Raw genomic sequence first — 24,746 nt, 5'->3', positions numbered from 1 at the left:
ATACTCAATTTTCCTCCTGCCTTACTAGGCATCTATGTTGAGATTATTTAAAATAAACCTAATAATGGCAAATTTCAAATTCTTGAAGACTTAGGTCTCCCTATACCTTCTCTTTTCAGTTATAGGCAAAATATTTCCAGCTTATTGAAATGTGAAAAATCTTATCTAAAACATAAAGAGATACTAGAGAATTCCCTCAGATGAATACAACTGAACAGACAACATAGCAAAACTTATGAGATGCAGCAAAAACAATGCTCTAAGAGAAACTCATACTTGTAAACAACTACATTAAAAAAAAATCTCAAATTCATAACCTAAGTATACACCTTAAGGAAATGAGCAAATTAAAATCAAAGGAAGCTGAAATAAATAATAAACCTTAGAGTGGAGATAAATGAAGAAGAAAAAAGCAATAGAGAAAAATCAATTAAATTTAACATTAGTTCTCTGAAAATATCAACAAAATTGACAAGCTTTTAGCTAGACTGGCTAAGAAAAGACAGAAGATTCAAATTACTAAAAACAGAATCAAATGAAGATATTAATACAGACTTTTACTTTACAATATAGACTTTATGAGTCATTTTTTACCTAAGAATCATAAGTCCTTTTAAGAATAATATGAACTGCACCAACAAACTGGATAAACCTAGATGACATGGACAAATTGTATGTCATATAAACTACCAAAATTGATCAGAAAAGAAGTAGAAAACCTAAATAGACCTAAACCAAAAAAGATTGAATCTGTAACCAAAAACCTCCCAATAAAGAAAAGCCCAGGACCAGATGGCTTAAACGGTGAATTCTATCATATATTTAAAGAATTCATACCAATTCTTCTCAAATTCTTCCACAAAAGTGAAAAGTTAGAAGTACTCTCAAACTCATTTTGTGAAGCCAACATTACCCTGATAATGAAGCCATTTCCCTTGTAATGTCAAGGGAAAAAAACCCAAAAAACCAAAAAGCAGAACAAGACACTAAAGACTAATATCTTTAATGAATGTAGATGCAGAAATTGTCAACAAAATACTAGCAGACCAAATCCAGCAGCATATTATACATAGACATTCATATACAGTATATTATATGAACAAGTGGGACTTATTCTAGGTGTGTAAAGGTAATTAACATACAAAAACCAATCGATGTAATACACTGCATTAATAGAATAAAGGTAAAAGCACATCACATCAATTGATGCAAAAAAAAAGCATTTGACAAAATCTAACACCCTTCACACCCTTACATAATAAAAACACTTAATAAAACAGGCACAGAAAGGAATTTCCTCAACATGACAAAGGCCACGTATGAACAACTTATAGTTAACATCAAAGTCAACGTAAGAGAATGAAAGCTTTCATCCCAAGATCAGGAGGAGACAAGGATGTCAAATTTTACCACTTCTATCCAATAGTACTGAAAGATCTAGCCAGAAAAAATAGGCAAGAAAAGAAAATAAAAGGCATCTAAATTAGATAGGAAGCAGTACAATTATCTCTGTTCAAAGATAACATGATCTTAATATGTAGAAAACTAAGTAACACACCACACACAAACTGTTAGAGCTAATAAATTTAGCAAAATTGTAGGATACAAATCTATGCAGAAAAATCAGTTGTATTTCTGTAAGACAATTAACATTCCAGAAAGGAAAAAAGAAAACAATTTGATTTACAATAGCATTAAAAAAAAATAAGAAATTGAAGGACATGTAAGATGTGTACACTGAAAGTTGTACATTATTTTGAAGACAAAACACTGCTGAAAGGAATTAAAGTGGATCTAAATAAATGGAGAGACATCGTGTGTATATACATTGAAAGATTTAATATTATTAAGATGACAATACTGCCTAAAGCAATCTACGCGTTCAATGCAATTCCTATAAAAATCCCAATGATTTTTTTGCATGTGTAGAAAAACTCATCCTAAAATTCATATGGAATTCCAAGGGACCTAGCATAGCCAAAACAATCTTGAACGAAGTTGGAAGACCCACACTTCCCACTTTCAAAACTCACTGCAAAACTACAGTAATCAAAACAATGTGCTATTGGCATAAGGATAGACATAAAGACCAATGGGCTGGTAGGGAACGCCCAGAAATAAACCCTCCCATGGTCAATTGATTTTTGACAAGGGTGCTAAGAACGCTCAATAGGGAAAAAACAGTCTCTTCTATAACTGATGTTGGAAAAATCAGATAGCCACCTGCAAAAGAATCAAGTTTGAACTCTTACCTGATACCATAAAAAAAAAATCAACTGAAATAAATCAAAAGATCTAAATTTAAGAGTAAATCATAACACTATTAGAAGAAAACATAGGGGCAAATCTTCATGACTTTGGACTGGCAATGGTTTCTTAAATATAACACCAAAAAACATAGGTTTAAAAAAGGGGGGAAAAACCCCAGATAAATCAGGCTTCATAAAAATTAAAAACTTGTGCACCAAAGAATACTATTAAGAGAATAAAAAGAGGGATCCCTGAGTGGCACAGCGGTTTGGCGCCTGCCTTTGGCCCAGGGCGCGATCCTGAAGACCCGGGATCGAATCCCATATCGGGCTCCTGGTGCATGGAGCCTGCTTCTCCCTCTGCCTGTGCCTCTGCCTCTCTCTCTCTCTGTGACTATCATAAATAAATAAAAATTAAAAAAAAAACCCCTTTAAAAAAAAAGAGAATAAAAAGACAACCCAAAGAATGGGACAAAATATGTGCAAATCATATATCTGATAAAAGTTTAATATCTAGAATTTATAAAGAACTCCTATGAACTCACTATAAACAACCCAACTTAAAAATGGACAAAGAACTTTAATACACACTTATCCAAAGACGATACAGGAATGGCCAACAAACAGAAATACTTAACATCAGTCATTAGGAGAATGCAAACCAAAATCACAATGAGATATCACTTCACAACTACTAGAAATATTATTTCAAAAATGAAAAATAACAAGTATTTGAAAGGATGTGGAATAATTGGAAACCTCATACATTGCTGTTAATAATATAAAATGGCACAGCCTCTATGGAAAAGTGTGGTGGTTCCTCAAAAAGTTAAAGAATTACCAAATAACCTAGCAATTGTACTCCTAGACATATACTATACACCCAAAAGAATTAAAAACAGGGACTTGAATACCTATACGCAGATGTCCATCATAGTAGCATTATCCACGATAGCCAAAAGTTCAAAAACAATTCAAGCATCCATCAACAGATGAATGAGCAAAATCTGGTAGATACCTAAAATGTAATGTTATCCAACTGTGAAAAGGGGATAAAGTTTTGATACATGCTACATCATGAATGAACCTTCAAAACATTATGGTAAATATAATAAGTAGACACAAAAGGGAAAATATTATATGATTTCACTTATACGAAATAACTAGAATAGGCAAATTTATAGAGATAAAAAGATTAGACACTACCAGAAGCTGTGGAGAAGGAAATAAGGACTTATTTCTTAATAAGTGGTTTCTGTTGGGGGAGTGGGAAAAAAATGGAAGATAGATGGTTGCACAATATTGTGAGTGGAATAAATGCCACTAAATTGCACACTTAACACATTTTTAAAAAAATCAGATTTAACAATAATTTTCATTTTTATTTTTTTTTTAATTTTCATTTTTAAAAGAGCGAGATACATACCTTCCCTAAGACCTTTGTACTTGCTATGTACACTCTTCCTTCATTTCATTCCTTCTTTTTTCAAAAGTAACTTTCTCAGTGAGGCCATTTCTGACCACTCTCTCTAAAATGTCATCATTTCCTGTCCAACACTGAATATTCCCCTTCCCTGTTTTATTTTTCTACCTTCATATTAGCTAACATTCTATATATTTTACACATTTATCATGTTTAAAGCTTATGCTTCCCATAAAATATAAGTTCTAAGTAAAAAATTTTTATTTGAAGTACCCCTGGTACTTCTTAAACAAACAGTATCTAAAATATAGTAAGTTGTCAATAAATACTCGTGGAATGGACAAATAAGTTTTTCTTTTTGGGTTGGGAGGAGGGAATGCTATATATATAAGGCAGAAATTGTTTTATCATTTAAAAAAATCTTTTTTTTTTGTTTTGTTTTGTTTTTCATTTAAAAAAATCTTACGTGAAACTTTTTAAAAATGGCAACATTGGGGGATGCCCGGGTAGCTCAGTGGTTCAGGGTCTGCCTTTGGCACAGGCTTGATCCTGGGTCAGGGTATCAAGTATCACATTGGGACTGCTGTGAGAAGCCTGCTTCTCCCTCTGTGTCTCTGCTTCTGTGTTGCTCATGAATAAACAATCTTTTAAAAAATAAATAAAATGACAACATTGGTTATCTGGACATTGAGTTTATGGCCGATGTAAAAAAACATTTTTTTTATTTTTAATTGTGGTAAAACACAGATAATAAAACAAATACCATAACTATGTGTAAGTGTACAATTCAATACTTCTAAGTATATTCATTGTGCAGCCACTCTTTTTTATCTTGCAAATTTGAAACCATGTGTCCATTAAACACTCAATCTTCCCCACCTGCTACCTCTGGCAACCAACATTCTATCTTCTCTTTCTATGCCTTTGACTATTCTAGATATCTTTTTTTTTCTAGATATCTGATATAAGTAGAATCATATAGTATTTGTTTGTGATTGGGTTATTTCACGGAGCATAATTTCCTCAAGACCCATCCATGCTGTAGTATGTGTTAGAATTGTCCATTTTTTAAAGGCTGAATAATATTCCACTGTATGTATATTATGGTCTGTTTTTTATTGTTTTTCCCTCAATATTTCTCAAGTTCTTTCTGAACAAGAAGCATGATATGCTATAGAATCTACCCTTTAGTAGTATATTTAGCCTTTTTCTTTTTCTTTTTTTAATGGGAGTAAAAAATGTTGGATAGCAAATCACAAACCCATTTTTCAGTCTTTACTTGGAAAACTTCTAACCAAAGTACTCTGAAAGCAATTCTTTAATAAGTACATCAACTGTGTCTCTGCTTAATTTACTTAATAGTTACTTATAAACCTAAGCAGACACTTTCAAAATAGGCTAAAAGGATCCAAAAGAGAAAATTCATTACCCCAAACTATCGACTAAAACCTATTGATATTATTTGTTTTTCCTTATTCGGAGGCCAAAATTGTAATCTCTAACTGAATGTGTGACATATTTAGCTCTCTGGCCTTCAGTTTCCTCATCAATGATAGGTTTGGATGAGATGCTCCTAAAGCTACCTTATAACTCAACATTTTATACTATGGTTTATTTTCCATTCACATGTTCATAAATGTTTAAAAACTCTATAGACTTCCAAGAAAGGAATGAAAAAATATACACCTATCTCAACAAAACTAGAGATATAAGCTCCATCAGGAAAAAGAAGCTTAAAATTCTCATTAAGGAATAAATGCAAGGAAGACATAAAATAGTGGGTCCCACCTTCTAAAATAAAAACTTAGCCAAAATTAAATTTTTAAAATACTTTTTAATTTAAAAAAAGACCACGATTTTTTTCTCTTCCTGAAGACATTGATTATAGCGTTGTTTTTTTTTTTTAAAGATTTTATTTATTTATTCTTGAGAGACGCAGAGAGGCAGAGACATGGACAGAGGGAGAAGCAGACTCCCAGCCAGGAGGGAGCCTAATGTGGGACTTGATCCTAGGACCCTGGGATCATGACCTGAGCCAAAGGCAGACGCTCAACCACTGAGCCACCCAGATGTCCCAATCATAGTGTTCTATACCTAAAATTCCCTTTAAAAGTATGTCAAAGGTAGTCATTATATTAGGTTGTAGGAATATCCTCATTTTTAAAATTTTTCAGGCTAATATGACCTTAACATATAACAACATGAATACTAGCAAAAATTAGAACCCAAGAGAAATATAAACCAATCTAAAATAGCTGTCCAGATGGACATCCTTCTAAATTATTTCCAACAGCGAACTAATAATTAAGTTCCTAGATCATTCTATTAATACACAAAATCATTACAGAAGCCCACATTGATAAAAGACTTTAATGTCATATATTCCAATCTCTATACTATTCTATTAAGTCCCATCTTTAACTCTGCTCTATGTATCATATGTTTTGGATTAATCTCACTACAATATATATGACTTCAACTGTTTAATAATAAAAGATTCACTTGTCAATTAGAAAAATACCTGGCAAATATAAATGAGTAACAGCGTAGCTGAAGAACCCCAGGTTTCTACCATCTCTCTAAACTGTGTAACCCTGAGCAGTTCTCGGAATCTCTCAGTCCGGTTTCCTCAGATAATCATCTACTTGGCAACTACTGCAGAGTTCAGAAGAATATATCCAAAGTCCCAAAACATAGTAAATGCTTGATAAATATGTATTTCACTCTCAATGGCCCACAGAAGTGGGAACATAGATCAGAATTTTATGTTAACTTGCTCAAAAATTACAAAGACCCAAGCCTGTTATATCTAATTGTACTTAGTTTCCAACTCATTCAGAAAATGTTTATACAAATCAATGGTATCATCACATGCCTAAATTTGTCTTTGCCCTCCCAACATATATTCTTGGTCATTTTATTCCCTTCCTAAAGACATCCACCTCTTTTTGCTTCTATTCTCCCATAGGTAATCTGTGCTCAACCATGCTGAAATATTGCCTGAATTCAAACATTCTCACATCTCCATTAATATGTATAAGTTTTCTATGCCTATAACACTGCCCTCCACCTCCCACCTTCCTCCATTTGATAAAGTAATGTCTTTGAGTTTAAACTCAAGTCCTACCATCTCTAGGAAGCCTACAAGTACATGTAGACACACACACTCCTCAAACTGGTAGGCACTCATATTTTGCATCTCACACATTACACACCATATTATCATTCTTGGTCTACTAGTACACCTAGAATGTCTACTTAGTAGATCTTATTTACTAAATCTGTCTTCCCTACTAAAGATGAGTGCAGAGGTTGGTTCTTATTCATCTCTGTACCCCTAGCATCTACTAGTACAATTCCTGGCACATAGGAAATGCTCAAATGTTTTCAAAATTCAACAGTGTCATAACATAAAACAAAACTCCTCAATCCTTAATAATCACTCCAAAAGCAGAGATTCATTATTTTAAGCAATAATATGTCATTTTTATGACTTTAAGAAGCTCCCATTGAACTGTCCACTTAAAAATAGTTAAAATAGTGTATCTTATGTTATATATTTTTTACCACACACAAAAAATCGAGATGAGGAATGTAATGGTATTGATCTCATAGAACTACTGTAAAATAAACCACATAAAACACCATGAAAGCAGTCTTCAATCTATACTCTTTGGAGTGCTGGGTAATCTTTAGCCACTGAAAGGAAGAGAGGGCTTCAGATCTCACCTTCCTCCATTTCCTCACCAACAAAAGATTTCACCCTAAATATTCAGCCTTTATATATCTTACAGATTAAGCTTTTGAGTAGGAGTTTCAAAAAACAAAGGATTCTGGAGCGCTTAGCTGGCTCAGTTGATAGAGCATGCAAGTCTTGATCTCAGGGTTATAAGTTTGAGCACCACACTGGGTGTAGAGATTACTTAAAAAAAAAAAAAAAAAAGGATTCCTTGCTTTTGAAAGACCTGAAAATCAGTAATAAATACAGTTATTTAATGTTTATATTAACATCTCCCTCTGCAGAAAGTGATTTACTAAATTCAATTACTTAGTTTGCTGGCATTCACACTTAATTTAGTGTAAATCTCACAGAGAAATTTCTGAAACATAATCTCATCTCTACTCTTGGTAAAAGATGATTGAGACTAATTTGGGGCTGATACTGAAAATAGATTGTAAGTTTCCTAGCTGCTAATGAGTCAGGGCAAGTTGTCTCATTGAAGTAGTGCTGAACATCAATCATACCCCTAGCCAAGTTACGTAAAAATACATATTATAAAACCAAATAAATTTCAATTAGTATTTAAAAAAGGAAATTGATTTTTTTAAAATTTTTATTTATTTATGATAGTCACAGAGAGAGAAAGAGAGAGAGGCAGAGACATAGGCAGAGGGAGAAGCAGGCTCCATGCACCAGGAGCCCGATGTGGGATTCGATCCCGGGTCTCCAGGATCGCGCCCTGGGCCAAAGGCAGGCGCCAAACCGCTGCGCCACCCAGGGATCCCAGGAAATTGATTTAAATGCACAATTTTCCAAAGTTTGAAATACACTAAAAATTGAGACACACATCAACTATTACCACCTAACTCACAGGGCTGTTGCACAGTTTAGAAATATACATGGTTTAGAAATACATTCAAAGTTCCTAAAATATAGAAAGCATTTAATAAAATGTAGCTTTTCCCCTCATACCTGTCATCTCACTCCTGATTTCCCAAGAGTCATTCAAACTCTCTTATGACTTTTAAGCTTCTCCAGACTGCCTCAGATTCTTCTGCTAATAATCTTTAATGCTTCAATACCCTTGTGACCATTTCCTTTTTTTTTTTTTTTAAGATTTTATTTATTCATGAGAGACACACAGAGAGGCAAAGACACAGGCAGAGGGAGAAGCAGGCTCCCTGTGGGGAGTCTGATGCGGGACTTGATCCTGGGACCCTGGGATCACACCTTGAGCCGAAGGCAGACACTCAACCACTGAGCCACTCAGGGATGCTTGTGACCATTTTCAATTCACTCAACCCACCATATTCTATTAACACCACCAATGTAATGTGACCTCTAGACCTCAATCCAATTCAATGAACATTTCTGCCTATTTATAATATTTGTTATATGCCCGGCATCCTGGCACAGTATTGTTACAAGGTTAATAACAACCTGTACCTTCAATGTGGTCCTTGCTTTTGCTTAGAAAGTGTTTAAATACATTTCCCTATGCTTCTAGGCTATTTCCTCAAGCCTTCAACCCTAACCTCCCTAATTTCACCCAAGGAAAATTCTGCCTCTTACTCTTCCAAGATTTCCCAATTGAAACTCACCAGTCATCTTTTCAGAAGCAGGTATCTCTCTTTGCTTCTATCTGTTTTCTTCTAGCTCTTCTCAGAAGAGGAAGCATAATTTTATTCCAAAGATAAACCTTTCACCTCTTTATACCATTTCATCTAGCTTACACCCACATACATTCCATCTCTGTCTAGGATCTTTAATCATCCCTTAAAATAACCTGCTTCCCTTCTAACTTTAGGCAGTGTTTCTCCTACCTTAACAAAAATGTACACACAAAATCATCTTATATCTATCCTTTCATCAATGACAAATACTGACACAAATACCCACTTGCCTGTTAACCTCTTGTTAAAATTACTGCAACTATACTTTCAAGGGTGAATAATGAGCTCTTGGACAAATCCAAGTGTTCTCTCAATCCTTGTTTTTGACCACTAAGAAACACTTGCCACCACTAACAAAAAGTGACAGAAGCTAAACTCAAAAATGCCATCTTCTATATGATGCTTCCGATCATCCATGCATCTCATCTATCATATACTATTTAGGCACTGGATGCTTCAAGAACAAGGCCCATGACTTATTCATCTGCGGTACCAACTACTACCCTGTCTGGCCTATAACAAAAGCTGTTTACATGTTTCCTGAACTCAGTTCAAGTAACCCCTCTGCTTTCTGGGGATTCTCTCTGCTTCTAGGATACTACACTTAGATTTTCTTTTTTATAGCTTTCCTTACCTTTCTGATTCATTTAAAGTAATTTAATAGGCATAAGATTCTATGCAGTAACTTCATTTCTATCAAATCCATTTACTTAGCATTTCAAATTCAGTCAAATGTTGACACTTCTTCCTCAACATATCTTCTAAGATGTGGTTTCAACATTCAAATCCTTTAGAAACTCAATTCCATTTTTTCTTGGAATACCATAAATTATTAAAAACATTTCTTCTTACCACTATATAAAATAAAGATATAAAATTCAATTCCCCAATACTTTAATGAGACCATAGAGCATCTCATTGCCTTCCTTGAAGTCTCTGACCAAAAGCATACCGAGAAAGCAATAGCCTGGTCCCTATCTATATACATAATGATGCAAAACCCTATCACAGTAGCCCTGGGAGCTTTGGTCATTTCTGACATAACACTATTCATTTCAGGAATAATATACATCTTTATAATACTTCCCCTCCTCCTTCCCCAGGGTCTTATTTTAAAGTACCGTGCACCTAATAGTTATGAAATTCACTTTGACTGAAGGTTTTTTCTTATCTCCTTCAAAATTTCTTTAAGTTATAGATACATGTTATTTTTTTGTTCTTTCCAAACCATAATGCTGTACTAATCACTGTATTTCAAACCAAACATTTTTAAGGATTGAGAAAAGACAATATCTTATTTGGTTATAACTTTGAAAACAAAAAGCTATGCTTTGTTTGAATATACTGTAATCCAATAGGCACAACATAGGTCCTCATTTATGTCTCTTTTAGGTAGAAATAGCTATCCATCACCAAAAAGTCATCTTTGGAGACTTTTTAAAAAGAGCACAAGATTTTTCAAATACTGTATAGTGGTGTTTTTTCAAACTACATAATTGAATATAAAGCAACTGGCATTCTCATACACTGTTAAATATAAACTGGAACAACAAATCTGGAAAATGATCCGGCATTATAATTGAATATAAAGCAACTGACATTCTCATACACTGTTAAAAATAAACTGGAACAACAAATCTGGAAAATGATCCGGCATTATTGGTAAAGTTGAATATACACATATCCATGACCAGTTTTTCCACTTCTAGAAAAATATATGCCACAGAAATGTGTGTACATCTGTGCTCACCAAAAGCCACATACAGAAATGCTCTTATCAGTTTTGTTCATAACAGTTCCAAACTGAAAACATGTTCATCCTACATGAGAATCAACAGCAATGAGAATGAATGAACTATTTCTATACGGAAAAACACAGATTAGTCTCAGATATAATATTACACAAAAGAACACATAGTATATGAATTAATTTACATAAAGCTCAAAACCCAGCCAAAACTACTCTATAGTTTTAGAAGTCAGCATGGTAGTTATCTCTGGGAGGCTGAAAGGAAGTGATGATTGCAAGGGAGTATGAGAGGAGCTTCTATTCCTTAGCCTAGGTAGTGGTTACAGAGATACGTTTACTTTGTAATAAATTACAGAGTTATAAACGTATGATATATACTTTTCTGAATGTCATAACTTATCAAAAAAACTAAAAACCTAATTGAAACAAGATGAATCATAAAAATGTAAATATTTGTAAGTTACCATTTAGAGTACACGCCACTCAAAATAATACTGGTAAGCAAATATAGGATGGTTTCTGAAAGGACTTAAGTAAACTCTGTATACTTATCTGGATACATGTTTACCAAATCAGAACTAAGTGTATTCTTGTTATTTGGATATATAGTGAATTCAGTGACTTAAGCAACCTCCGAAATAAAATAGTCCCTAATACTAGAAAGCTCAGGCAACTCCATTTCTCTGTAGTTCTGTTTCTTCATCTGTAAGACAGACTAAATAAATGTACCAAACCTATAATCTTGAATTTCTAGATTTACGCTAGGTAAAGCTGTTCAGTTCCTTAATTGAAGAAAAAAATTTAATGAATACTTAATTGCTGTTTTAAAGATAAACACTGTAAAAGTAAAATACCTGCCAAAAATATAAATACATTTATATGAATTCTAGTTTAAAAAGATAACTTTGAATTTACTCAGTAATGTGTAATAAACCACAAAACCTTAAGATAAAACAAACTTGATATAAAATATATGAAGCCTAACCATTATCCTATTTTTTCCTTCTTCTTATGAAAGAATAAAATATATTAGCAGTTATCTTTCAGAAGCACAGCCATTGATTTCCAATAGAATAAAATTTAATATACTTTACACTGCAGCTGCTTAGTCAGGTAAACTAAACTGAAATGACTACTGAACAAGAAAAACAATCTTTCTTTTTTTCCCCTTCAGATTTGAAACTGTGTCTCTTTGTAGCAATAACATTTAAAATTACTGGTTAAAAAGTTTTAAAGTACGATAAAAAAAAGTTACTATTTGCTTAGTTAATAATGACAAATTAAACAGAAACATCAGTATCTACAGTTATTTGATGAATAATAGCTCCTTAATGGCCTGCACTTATAATTTTTACTCATAAGCACCAGAAGTCTCATTAAAAATGATAAATATCAGGCTGCCTACAAGCTAATAACTTAGAAGAGTGCCATTTTTTGAAAACATAAAAGATTATAAGACTTTTGAATTTTGCACCATGACCCAAATATCGGAACCCATCTAATACAGATTTTTTTCCTCAAACTTTATCTAATATTATCTATATCAAGGAAATTTTCACAAATAAACTTTCAAAAACTGAACTGTATTGTTAAAAAGATCATTTCAGTTACTAATCCTTCTAACACAAATATGAAGCTGCCTCTTCTCAAAACATACATTATGAGTATGTTGTAATATGGCGTCACATATATAGTTAAACCTATTCTGACTGAGGCATCTCTCATTCATTCAGATAAAGGTAGGACATCTCCTTGCCATGCTCTTGTCTGGAAATGGTATTCAAAACTTAATTTCTTGCCAAACCTATTCTTCCCCTCATGCTCATCTCAGTAAATCTTACCATCACCTTTCTAGGTCTTCAAGCAGGAAACCTGGAGGTCACTCTGACATCTTTCCTTTAACATCCAATCTGTCATGAAGTTGTCAATGCCCCTGCCACTCCCATGAGATTATACTGCTACCCTAGTGCCAGCCACCATCATCTTACCTCAACAACTGTAGGAGTAGTCTTTGCTTTCATCCTTGCCTTCCTCCATCCATTCTCAACCAGTGTCATTCTTAAAATGGAAAGCATAGCTCCTCTACTTCAAAATCGTGATTGACTGCATCATCGTTAGTAAAACCCAGGTCTTCAACACGCCCTGCAAGGTCCTGTATGATCTGCTCTCTGCCTATCTTTTACTTGCATGAGTTTCCTCTATTATTATACTCCTGCCACACTGAACTTCTTTCATTTCTTCCAACATATTAAGCTCTTTCTTGCCTTCATACATACCCTTCTCTCTTCCAAGAAACTTTCTATCTAGCTTTTTATTCTTTGTCTGTACTTAAATATAGTCACCTGAGGCCTTCTCTGACCACGCAGTCTACAATCCTCCCATTTTTCTTTCACAACAGTCTGTTCTCTTCCTTTATTGAATTCATCACAAGTTGCAATTTTACATTTGTTATTTACTTGCCTATTACCTGTCTCTACTATTAAACTATAAATTCTACAAAGGTAGAAATCACTTAATAAATTTATATAAGAAATTGACTAATAAAGGAAACAATAAGTTAATTGGTTTAATGAATGAATGGATGTGAGTGACCTGGAGTTCAGAGAATGAATTATAGCTCAAAGTGGCTTCCATGGGACACCTGGGTGGCTCAGTTGGTTAGGCATCTGCCTTAAGCTCAGGTCATGATCCTGGAGTCCTGGGATTGAACCCTGCAACAGGCTCTTTGCTCAGCAGAGAGCCTGCTTCTCCCGCTCCTTCTGCCTGCCACTCTATCTAGTTGTGCTCACTCTGTGTCAAATAAATAAAATCTTAAAAAAAAAAAAAAAGTGGCTTCCACTTCTTTGAGTTTCCCTCATCACGTGATCAGCTTTCCAACTGTTTCTAAAAGAGAGGGGCAGAAGGTGTTCCTGCAAAATTAAAAGCAATACCGTAGAGGGAAGGTCAGGAAGTTGTACATGATATGTCAAATAAGTGAGACAAATAATAACACTATAGTCTCATGGGAAGGAGAAATCCCTAAGGGCTACAATGACAAGAGACTATCTTATTCGCAAAGTGGAATTTGACCTCAATATTCACAGACTGGTAAAATTCAGGGGTAGAATGGATGGGAGTGAAGGCCAAACAAGTAAACAGAAACACAGTGTTAGAAGACAGTTATAAAACTGGAATATGGCAACTTACACTCACAAAGTAAATAAGTGAAAAAAAGCCAAGTCTTCTATTATGTAAGAAATCTGTATGGTTAAGAGGATTATCATCTTAAGACCACAACAGCTACAAAACATTTAAAAGGTTACAATAAAACCATAAAATGGTTCTATCTTTTCAGTGTCCATAAATCTCTTCTGATTCCAATTTTTGGCATTCAAAGTTTTTCAAACATTTATGACATTAGTTTCATAATTCATTTCACTCTAACCAAATGCCATAAGTTTCCATATTCTTACCAATGTTCTGTACTCACTATACTAATATATGATGGAATTTCCCCAGTAGATTATTTCAGTCATATTTATTTTTCCTTTATACTTTGACCTCTCCAGAATTTTGTCTTCTCTATCAAAGTATTTAGTTGACTTTTTCTTCCACTACATTTACATGAATGATTAATACATCTCTTTTTTTTTCTTTAAAGATTTTATTTATTTATGAGAGAGAGAGAGAGAGAGAGAGAGAGAGAGAGAGAAGCAGGCTCCACGCAGGAAGCCCAATGTGGGATTCGATCCCGGGACCCCAGGATCACACCCTGGGCCAAAGGCAGGCACTAAACCGCTGAGCCACTCAGGGATCCCCAACACATCTAACTCTTCAGAGTAACTAATATGTTCACATGTGCCAAAGTTTTTATTTTACTATTGAAACTTCAATAGATCTTAAAGTCTATTGCAATGCTTTTGCAGTTGGTACCTTTTAAATTTATACATTCTCTCCTTCAGTTCTATGCCAAGGTCCAGCTTAATGTCTTAGAGAAGGCATTCAGTTACACTAGAAAAGGGATTTGGAATTAAAAGTTTGTAAAGATACTTCCAAGTTGAAAATTCTAGGATTTTATTAATCTCATCTTGTCATGAGCTTTTTTTTCCTTTTAAACAACACCGCTTTCTTTATTCGTACCTGCCTACTTGAGCTTATTCTTTTAAAAATGTTCTTTTCAGGTAAAGCCAACTATACCACAATTTGTTTCAAAACCTCTGCCTTTTCTTACACTTAAACCCAGGCATAATTTGTATATCTCAGAGGACAGATCCAATGGGGCGTTCATAATCAGAGAATTGTAAAATTCAAGAAAACTTAGGTTCACAGAGGTTAAGAGACTTGACTACTACATAGCTAGTAAAGTGACAAAGTCCTGATTCTCTCCAATCAGAACTCCTTTCAAGTCAAGAAGGCTTTACTAGTTACACCAGCACAATTTTTTTCTTCTGATTGCTATTTCCTATGTCCTTAGGACATCATCTTCTCCTAGTTAATCAATCACAAGGTTTTTGTTTTCTAACTTTACAACACCCACTCCCCTGAAACTGTCCAGGATGACAAAGATACCTCAATCAAATATGGGAGGCAACTACTTTTTCTTCCCCCAGAGCATTTCATGTCTATATTATATGACCTGTATGTAGTTCATAGGAAACTCACCAAGAACTGAGACCTATTAATACCTTGTAGTACACTATACCTACTTAATATGAAATGTCTAAGCAATAGAAGCAGAGACAAAATCTTGAAAGATACAGAATACATGTTTAACTTGCTTAGAGCAAATATTTATCCGGTTTCTATCCTATGGAAGGCTCTGTGCTATTAGCAAAAACTCCTACTTAATTTCAAGTTCTGTAAATCTAACAGAAATGAAGACACACTATGTTCATTCTTTTGCACTGAAACCCCCTCCCCCCCAAAACCCAAAATCCACACACACTTGTGATTGGGCACACACACACACACCCTCCCTCCGCAATGTGGAATCCCCGCCCCTGACCGGGTAAGTTCACCTTCTGTACATTTAAGTGTTTGCAGACCTGGCCGTTCTTTTACAAAGTACCTGTACAATTGTGCACAGTTCAGGCAGAGCAACATCACACAAGGTAAGCCCTTTTTTTTTTTTTTTCTGTTCAAGATCCTAGTTGGTTAAGTAGAACTGGAGTTTGAAATCAGAGAAAAAGAAATGGTGAAAAGCGGCATGCAAAACTGAGAAACTAAACTGTGATAGTGATTTTATTAATGAAAATAAACTTTATTTAAATACGGGGCAATCCTGCGGAATAGTTAGGAGTATTTCACATAATGGAGAAAAGTCATCGTAACGTCCAATCCCAGACTCCCACAGGAAAGTAACTGTGTAACAACACTGTTAGTATCACAATTGGAGAAATGTTTCGTCTACTTTGTTCTAAAAAGTTTTATTTCTTAGAAAAGGAAAAAAAAAAAAAAAGGAAAACAGAACCAAAAAAGGAACAGACAGAAACCACTCTGAGCTGGCGACTGCGACGACAGGCCAGCGAGACACCCAGGCTTTCCGGGTCGCGCTTGGCTTCGGGATGGATGTCCGCGAAGGCAGCCCTGGAACCACCCACCACGTCCCACAGCCGGCGCCCGAGAGAGCGGGGCGGCCGCGGGTCCCGACCCCGCCGCAGGCGCGGAGAGGCCCCCGGGGCTGCTCCTTGGCGCCGCCTCCCAGGGCAGGAGCGCGGCCGCGGCCGGCAGGCCAGGCCCGGGAGGGCGCCGGGGCGTCCCGGGCTCGGGGGCACCAGCGCCCGCGCGGGACGCCCTGTCATGAGTCACGGAGGCGAGAGAGCCGGCGGGCGGGGGAAGAGGAGGCTGCAGGACGGAGGGAAGCGGGCTGACCCGAGGCCCCGACCTCGCGCCCGGCGGGGAAGCGGGCCCTGCCCACCCTGCCCTCACCTCCGCCCGACGCAACAGGCGCGGCGGCCGGGTCCCGACCCCGGGGTCTGCGGGCCGGGGGGCGGGGGCAGCAGCCCGCAGCCATGACAGGCGCGGGGCGGGCCGCGGGCGGGCTGGGCCGCACGTGCGGGCAGCGCCCCCTCCCCGGCCTCCCCGCGCGCCCCGCCGTCCCCGGGCGCGGGCCCCTCACCTCCCCTCTGGCGGCGGCGGCGGCGGCCCCGGCCCGGCCAGCCCCGACCCCCACCCCCGCCCCCGCCCCGGCCGGGCGGCGGCGTGGGCGGCGGCGGCGTTGGCGGCACGTACTCACCGCCGCTCGCTGGCTCTCGGGCTTCGCCATGACTGAGGCGCCCCCGCCGCCCCCCGCCTCGACCGAGACTGACACGCGCGGCTGGCCGGGCGGGGGCGGCCTCAGGCGACCACCCGGCTGACAGAACCCGCCCCCGCCTCTCCCCACCAGTTGAGCAGCGGCCGCTGCCCTGCGGTGCCCCCGGGCTTCCTCCCCACGCCCGGGGCGGCGGGTGGCAACGGCGGGCGGCGGCGGCGGCGGCACTTACCGGCGGCGCGGCCAGGCCCCCCTGTCAGCGCGGGGCCGGGAGGGAGCGGAGGGAGGAGTGAAGGGGCACCGCCTCCCCCGCGCCGCCACGCACCCGCCTGATTGGCCCAGTGCACTCCCCCAGCGCGACCCCACCAGCCCCTGCGAGCGGCACTCCGGCAGCACCGGCGCGCCATTTGCATATTTGTGCCCGCGCCGCTGATTGGCCGGGGCTCGGGGGGGGGGGCGGCCGTGACCGCGGCCGCTCCCGCCGCCGCTCCCGCCGCGTCGGGCGACCCAGGAGGGAGGCTCCCCCGCTCGCCGCGCCGCTTCCCCCCGCGGCCCGGCTCGACCCGGGGCGGGGGGCGGCGGGAGGCGGGGTCGCCGCCGCGCTCCGACATGGCCCCGCCGCGCCGCCGACCCAATCGCCGGTGCGGTTACTCCGGGAGCCCGGGCGGCCCCGGGGCGGGGAAGTGTTGGGGCCGGGCGCCCTCTGGCCGGAGCGCGGGGCAGTGCAGTGGCCCCGGCTCCCCTCGCCGCGCCGCCGCGGCCGCCACGTCAGGCCGCGCCCTCGCGACGGCCTCTCCCCTCCCCGCGGCCCCGCCGCCACGTCAGGCCCGGCAGGCGCGCCCCGGCCGCGAGCCGCCCGGCGGCGGGGTCGGCGCCGAGGTCACTCACGCGCTGGGCACCGGGTCCGCCCGCCCCCCCGCCCGCCCGGGGCCAGGTGTCCTGAGCGTGGATCCGGGGCCGTGTCTTCTTCCGCTCTGACCCCGCCGCCGCACGCGCCTGTGCCGTGAAACCGGGAGCGAGGAGAGGGGCGCCGCGATGATGCAGCGATTCCGCCCAGGTGCCGAGCACCTGCCAGCGGGAAGGCGCCGGGCTGAGGCGCCCCTCACGCGGCGGCCACCTAGTCTCCGCGAGGCTCAGGCCCGCGTTCTGACTTGCACAGCTGTGCGGGGAGAGAAGGAAGGAACGAGAAGGGCGGGGGGGGGGGGACACTGGGGTAGGAGTAGGTGGCCTAGAAGAAAACCACTGGCCGACGCACCTGTGGGGACACCCGGGTTCCCTTTCGCTCTGTCACTGATTAACCGTGTGACCTCCGTGAAGTCATAACATGTCCCAGGGCCTCGGTTTTCCCTTCTGTAAAGTGAAGAGGCTGGACACATTTTCTTAAAAAAAAAAAAAAAAAGAAAGCCTTCCAGCTAGCTCTGAAATTCTGTGGGTCTCTTTCAGGCCCTGGGCTGGCTTTTAATAGTGTCTAGTTAAAGCTTTAAAATCCATAGTGGAATGAGAGATAGACGAAATAAGGGGATGCTGGGACTGGAGTCTGCCTTACGTTTGTTTGTTCGAGACTGTTCACTGTTTCAGATCCACTGTGGGTGATATTTAGCACTCACCTTACAGGGGACGGAAGTGTCTGGAATTTATTTATTTATTTATTTATTTATTTATTTATTTATTTATTTATTTATTTATTTATTTAGGAATTTAGACTCCACAAAGAAGCACAGAGCAGTGTCCCTGCGGTGGTTTATGCCTGAGCAGAAGGGAACGGCTACGGGACGCAGAGTGCTAGCCCCCCGGGCCATTTCACCCTCTATGTACCTCTAGAGCAGGCCCTCCAGCTTGGATCGACACGAGTCTATTTAGCTCAGATGCTGAAGGGCCTGGGAGGGAACCCTGCTGAGAGAGACCTTACAATTACAGCTTTGATTCCCCTCAAGGATGCTTAATAACAACCACACACTAAGATAAGAATGCACAGACACGGCTCACCCCTGAGCTCCCTACATTACTTCCTAGTTGAATACTGCTTTCATTTGCAAATCCAACCTGTTGAATCAAATTTAAGGCCAGTAACATCTCATTTATTTATCTGGCATCAAAAAGAGAGTAGGATATTCCATATCTTGTCTAAAACTTCAGCTACTTTTTTTTTTTTTTTTTTTTACAGAATTTTCTCCCCAAGAAAACTCATGGTTCCTGGAATCTTTGAACATTACTTACACTTGGGGATTAAAGAGCATCATTATCAGTATCAGCATTATCATATTCTATTATGATCAACGAATGCCCTCAGAAATATGTAGATCTATTTGTCCTTATGAAAAATGGCCTCTAGATAGCTGTTATTATTTTAAACTTACCTCTGCCTGTTTCTATGTCTCGTTCCTCACTCCTGGACTGATATTTCTCTATTTTTTTAATCTAGCAAGCTCTCCTTCCTTCTTTTCTCCCTTCCTCCCTCCCTCCCTTCCTCCTTCTATCCTACTATAAACAAACACTGATAAACTTTTATTAGTTTAGACTCTGGTTTTAAGTAAAGATTTTCTGTGAGATTCTCTCATGGGTTAACAAGTGCACTTTTGTGACATCTATTTTGTTCAACTTATTTCTTATTCTTAGTGGTATTCTTGGTAACTGAGGTTTCTGAGTATACGGATCCTGAAAAAGTTATGGCAAAGAATAGCTCTAAATCCCAGAATTAAGAAGCCAGATCAGTAAATAATATCCTCTGCAATTTATTTTTTAAAGTTTTGTTTAAGCAATAGCTATACCCCATGGAGGGCTCAAACTCATGTCCCTGAGATCAAAAGTCGCATTCTTTTCTGACTGAGTCAGACAGGTGACCCTACCCGCTGCAATTTACATGAACAAAAATCAATTGTCATCAACAGCCTCAAAATCTAGCAACACTGGCCTACCATTTCTATCAGGCAATGTAATGTCCAGAGGCAGGTGGTAGCAATGCTCTCCAGATCCCTCTATTATTCCACTCTAGAGTAAAAATGGCTCTAGTTCTTCCCAGTGCCTTTCAAACCAAAAAAAAAAAAAAAAAAAAAAAAAAAAGTCCTCTATTTGCAGATGCAATGATTCAAGTCCCCAGAAAGCTTGTACCATGACCAACAGCAGTTCTTCATACTCTGCAGGAAAACCACTCAAGTCCAATAGGTACCATTTACTGAAATTTAATTAGTCCTAGGCAGTGTTAAGGGTTTACACTTATTATTTCACTTTACCTTCACAACCACTCTATAAGGAAGGGATGATTTTTAACTACTGTATGAATGAATAAAACCAAAATCTTGCATTGATTACACAATCACTGAGTAGCAGAGGTAGGATTCAAACTTTGAGCTGTCTGGTCCTAAAGCTTGTACCTCTTAACCATTATACTATATCCCTCCCTTCAGCCATAGTTTCTGATTCCATGTTTAGTAAGCAACCTCTTGGTTATGAATTTGGCATCTGAGAAGGGGGGGGATAGGCATTCTGGTTCGGGACACCAAGAAAGAAATATCCCAAAATGCATACATCAAATGATGTTTTCTGGCAAGTTGGAGGAATATGAACCAATGCTCTGGCACCTGTTCACATTTGGGGACAATTGATATACTCGATATCCTAAAACTCACTTCAGACCTGTTAGAATGGCTATTATCAAATGTACAAGAAATAAGTGTTGAGAGGATACAGAGAAAAGGGAACCCTTGTGCACTGTTAATGGAAATGTAAATTGGTGCTGCCACTATAGGAAACAGTATGGAGGTGCCTCAAAAATTAAAAATAGAACTACCAAATGAGCCAGCAATTCCTCTTCTGGGTTTTTATCTGAAGAAAACAAAACCCCTAGCTTGAAAAGATATCTGCACCCCCAGCCCTCTATTCACTATAGCATTATTTACAATAGCCAAGACATGGAAACAACCCAAGTATCTATTTTTTTTTAAGTTTATTTATTTAAGTAATCTCTACCCTTAATGTGGTACTTGAACTCAAGATCCCGAGATCAAGAGTCCAATTCTCTTCCAGCTGAGCCACCCAAGTGCCCTTACCTAAGTGTCTATTAATGGAGAAACAGATAAAGGCAATGTGGGATGTATACACAATGGGATATTATTCAACCATAAAAAGGAATGAAATCTTACCATTTCAACAACATGGACGGATCTTGAGGGTATTAAGCTAAGTGAAGTAAGTCAGACAGAGAAAGACAAAGACCACATGATCTCACTTATGTGTGAAATCTAAAAAAAAAAAAAAACCAAAAAGCCAAAAAAATTTTAAAAATAGAAATTAAAATTTAAAAAAAAAAAAAGCCCCACCAAACTCATACATATAGAAAACAGACTCATGGCTGCCAGAGGAGGGGGTAGTGGATGGCAAAAATGGGTGAAGGGGTTCAAAAGATACAAAATTCCATGGTGTCTGGGTGGTGCAGTCAGTTGAGCAGTTGACTCTTGGTTTGGGCTCAGGTCATGATCTCAGGGTCTTGAGATTGAGCCCCAAGTCAGGGTCTGCACTCCCCACAGAGGCTGACTCAGGCTCTCCCATTCATGCGCGTTCTCTTTCTCAAATAAATAAATCTTTTTTAAAAAAGGTACAAACTTCCAGTTACAGAATAAGCCATAGGAATGTAATGTGCAGCCTGGTGACTACAGTTAATAATACTGTATTGCATATTTGAAAATTGGTAAAAGAATAAATCTTAAAAGTTCTCATCCCAAGAGGAAAAAGGTTTGTAATTATGTATGGTGATGGATGTTAATTAGATTTACTATGGTGATCATAGTAATCTAATAGTAATCATTATCATTACCTGAAACCAATATGTTATATGTCAATCATACCTCAATAATTTTTTTTCATTTTTTTTACCTCAATAATTTTTTAAAGGCCTATACCTGCAAAGCTCAGCATTAGACACTATCTCAGTGGGACCTGCAAAAAGAAGGCCCTCAGAATAGTCAAAACATCCTTGAAAAAAAAGACTGAAATGAATATAACTGTATGTTACCTGCACTGGATTAAAAGAAAAATCCTTTGGGGCACCTAGCTGGCTCAGTCCACAGAGCATGTGGCTCTTGATCTCAGGGTTGTGAGCTCAGTGTCTCTGACACTGGGGACAGAGGTTACTTAAAAAAAAAAAATAAAGAAAAAAATTTTTAAATCCATCAAAAAAAAAAAAAAAGAGTTGAAGGACTCATGCTTCCTGATTTCAAAACTTAGTACAATGCTACAGTAACGTACAATGCTACACTAATGTACAATGCTACACTGAGGCATTGGCATAAGGATAGACATATAGATCAATGGAATAGAACTGAGAGTCCAGAAATAAACTTTTACATTATGGTCAATTTATTTTCAACAAGAGTGCTAAGACATGTAAGTTGAGAAAGACAAATGAATATACAAATGCTAGAGAATGAAGCTGGATCCCTACCTTATACCATACAGAAAAAAATAAATCAAAAAGGATCATGGATCAATGGCACCTAGGTGACTCAGTTGGCTAGGCGTCTGCATTCAGCTCAATTCGTGATCCTAGGATCCTGGGATAGAGCCCTGCATCCAGCTCTCTGCTCAGCAAGAAGTCTGCTTCTCCCTTTCCCTCTGCTCCTTCCTCTGTTTGTGCTCTCTCACTCTGTCTTCCAAAGAAATAAATAGGGCCCCTGGGTGGCTCAGTGGTTGAGCATCTGCCTTCGGCTCAGGGCATGATCCCAGGGTCTGCCTGTGTCTCTGACTCTCTCTCTCTCTCTCTCTCTGTCTCTCATGGATAAATGAAAGAAAGAAAGAAACTCAGAAAGGAAAGAAAGAAAGAAAGAAAGAAAGAAAGAAAGAAAGAAAGAAAGAAAGAAGAAAGAGAGAGAGAGAGAGGAAAGAAAGAAAGAAAGAAAGAAAGAAAGAAAGAAAGAAAGAAAGAAAGAGAAAATCTTTTAAAAAGAGAGAGAGAGATCATGGACCTAGAGGTAAAAATAAAACTCTAGGAAGAAAACATAGGAGTAAATCTTCTGGACCTTGGGTTAGCAATGGTTTCGTACACAGTACATGACACCGCAGCGCAAGCAACAAAAGGAAATACAGATAAATTGGGCTTCATTAAAATTAAAGCAACCAAAAAATAAATACACTGAACATCAACATAGAAAAACTTTTATGATTCAAAAGACACTATTAAGAAAGTGCAAAAGACACCCATGGAATGAGAAAATATTTGCAAATCATACATCTGATAAGGGTCCAGAATCCAGAATGTATGAAGACTCTTGCAACTCAACAATAAAAAGATAAATAACTCAATGTAAAAATAGATAAAGTATTTTAAGTACTTTGAATAGACATTTTTCCAGTGAAGATATACAAATAGCCAATACGCACAAGATGCATAACATTATTAGTTATTAGAGAAATGCAACTCAAAACCACAATGAGATACTACTTTACATCCATTAGGATGGCTCTAATAAGAAAGGCAGGCAATAACAAGTGTTGATGAGAATATGGAGAAGTTGGAACCCTCATATATTACTCGTAGAAATGTGAAATGGTGCAGCCATTTTGGAAAACAATTCTTTGAAAAGTTTTCCATCAACACCTTCCCCCCAAATGAAAACATGTTCACACAAAAACTTGCATGGAAATCTTCATATCAGCATTATTCATCACAGCCCCCAAATGGAAACACACGAAATGTCTATCAACTGATGGATATTCAAAAATGGTTTATCCATACACTGGAATATTATTTAACTGTAAAGAAATATTAGGTCCTGATACAGGGTACAACATGGCTGAAACTTGAAAACATGTAGGGTGATCAAAGCCAAATGCAAAAGACCACATGTTGAATGATTCCATTTATGTAAAATGTCCAGAATAAGCTCTACAGAGACAGAAAGTAGATTAGTGTTTGTTGAGGGGGAAGGGGTGAAGAATGGAGAGTGGTTGGTAACAGTACTTTGTGGGGGATGAAAATGTTCTGAAATTAGTTTGTGATAATGGTTGTACGAGTCCATGGATATACCAAATACCACTGAAGTGTGAAGTCTATGATAAGTGAATACTACCTCAATAAAGCTATTTTAAAAAGTGATGCCCAGACAGCAACTTCCAACTTTGTTATAGCATTATATACATTAAATCCATATATATGGGCTGTGTGTATATATATATTTATTTACACACACATATGAACACATGTTGGGACAAATGGCGCAGACATATATTAATTAATTTTTCAAATTAGTTAAGCAGCAAATAATGTTTTTAAGTCTGAAGATTGCTGATTGTAGCACTGCTACTTCTCAAGTTGCACTTTGTGACTTTGGTATAATTTACTTAATTTACATGCATTTTAATACCTACACCATATATGTGTACAAGGCTGGGTGCAGTATCAATTATGGAAGGGATTACTATCCCCACATAAATAATAAATTATTAATAATAAATATGTCATACAATATATATGAAAAACTGTGTGTATAAAATATCTTCTCATTCATCTTTATTGACGTTCACTTACAGGTTGAGGCACTAAAGAAAATGTTCTTTCACAGACCAATGATAAGTACTTGTGAACGCTAAGGTATGCTTTTTTAACCTTTTACACATTTTATGTCAATTTAAATTTAAATTCTTATTTAAATGTTTTATGCCCCATTATATTATATAATATAACATAATTTCCATCTTTCTACAATAATG

At 38.6% G+C, this 24,746-nt stretch overlaps 1 protein-coding gene across 8 annotated transcripts in view; it reads right to left on the bottom strand.

Moving 5' to 3' along the window:
* CHD9 (chromodomain helicase DNA binding protein 9) overlaps positions 1-24,746 on the bottom strand; it is a 221,508-nt gene that overhangs the window by 151,959 nt on the left and 44,803 nt on the right. For 5 of the 8 annotated variants that reach the window (XM_055330956.1, XM_055330963.1, XM_055330962.1 and 2 more), the window contains exon 1: positions 17,278-17,356. The exons of 1 other annotated variant lie outside the window; for it this stretch is intronic. The gene's annotated coding sequence lies outside the window, so the exon portion shown is untranslated. 2 more of the 8 variants (XM_055330957.1, XM_055330959.1) reach the window with 2 other exon arrangements.

This window comes from Nyctereutes procyonoides, unplaced genomic scaffold (assembly GCF_905146905.1).
Source record: "Nyctereutes procyonoides isolate TBG_1078 unplaced genomic scaffold, NYPRO_anot_genome, whole genome shotgun sequence".
In the NCBI taxonomy this organism is placed as follows: Eukaryota; Metazoa; Chordata; class Mammalia; order Carnivora; family Canidae; genus Nyctereutes; species Nyctereutes procyonoides.
The sequence above is the reverse complement of the archived record's forward strand: the minus strand, read 5'-3'. Positions and strand labels throughout refer to the sequence as shown.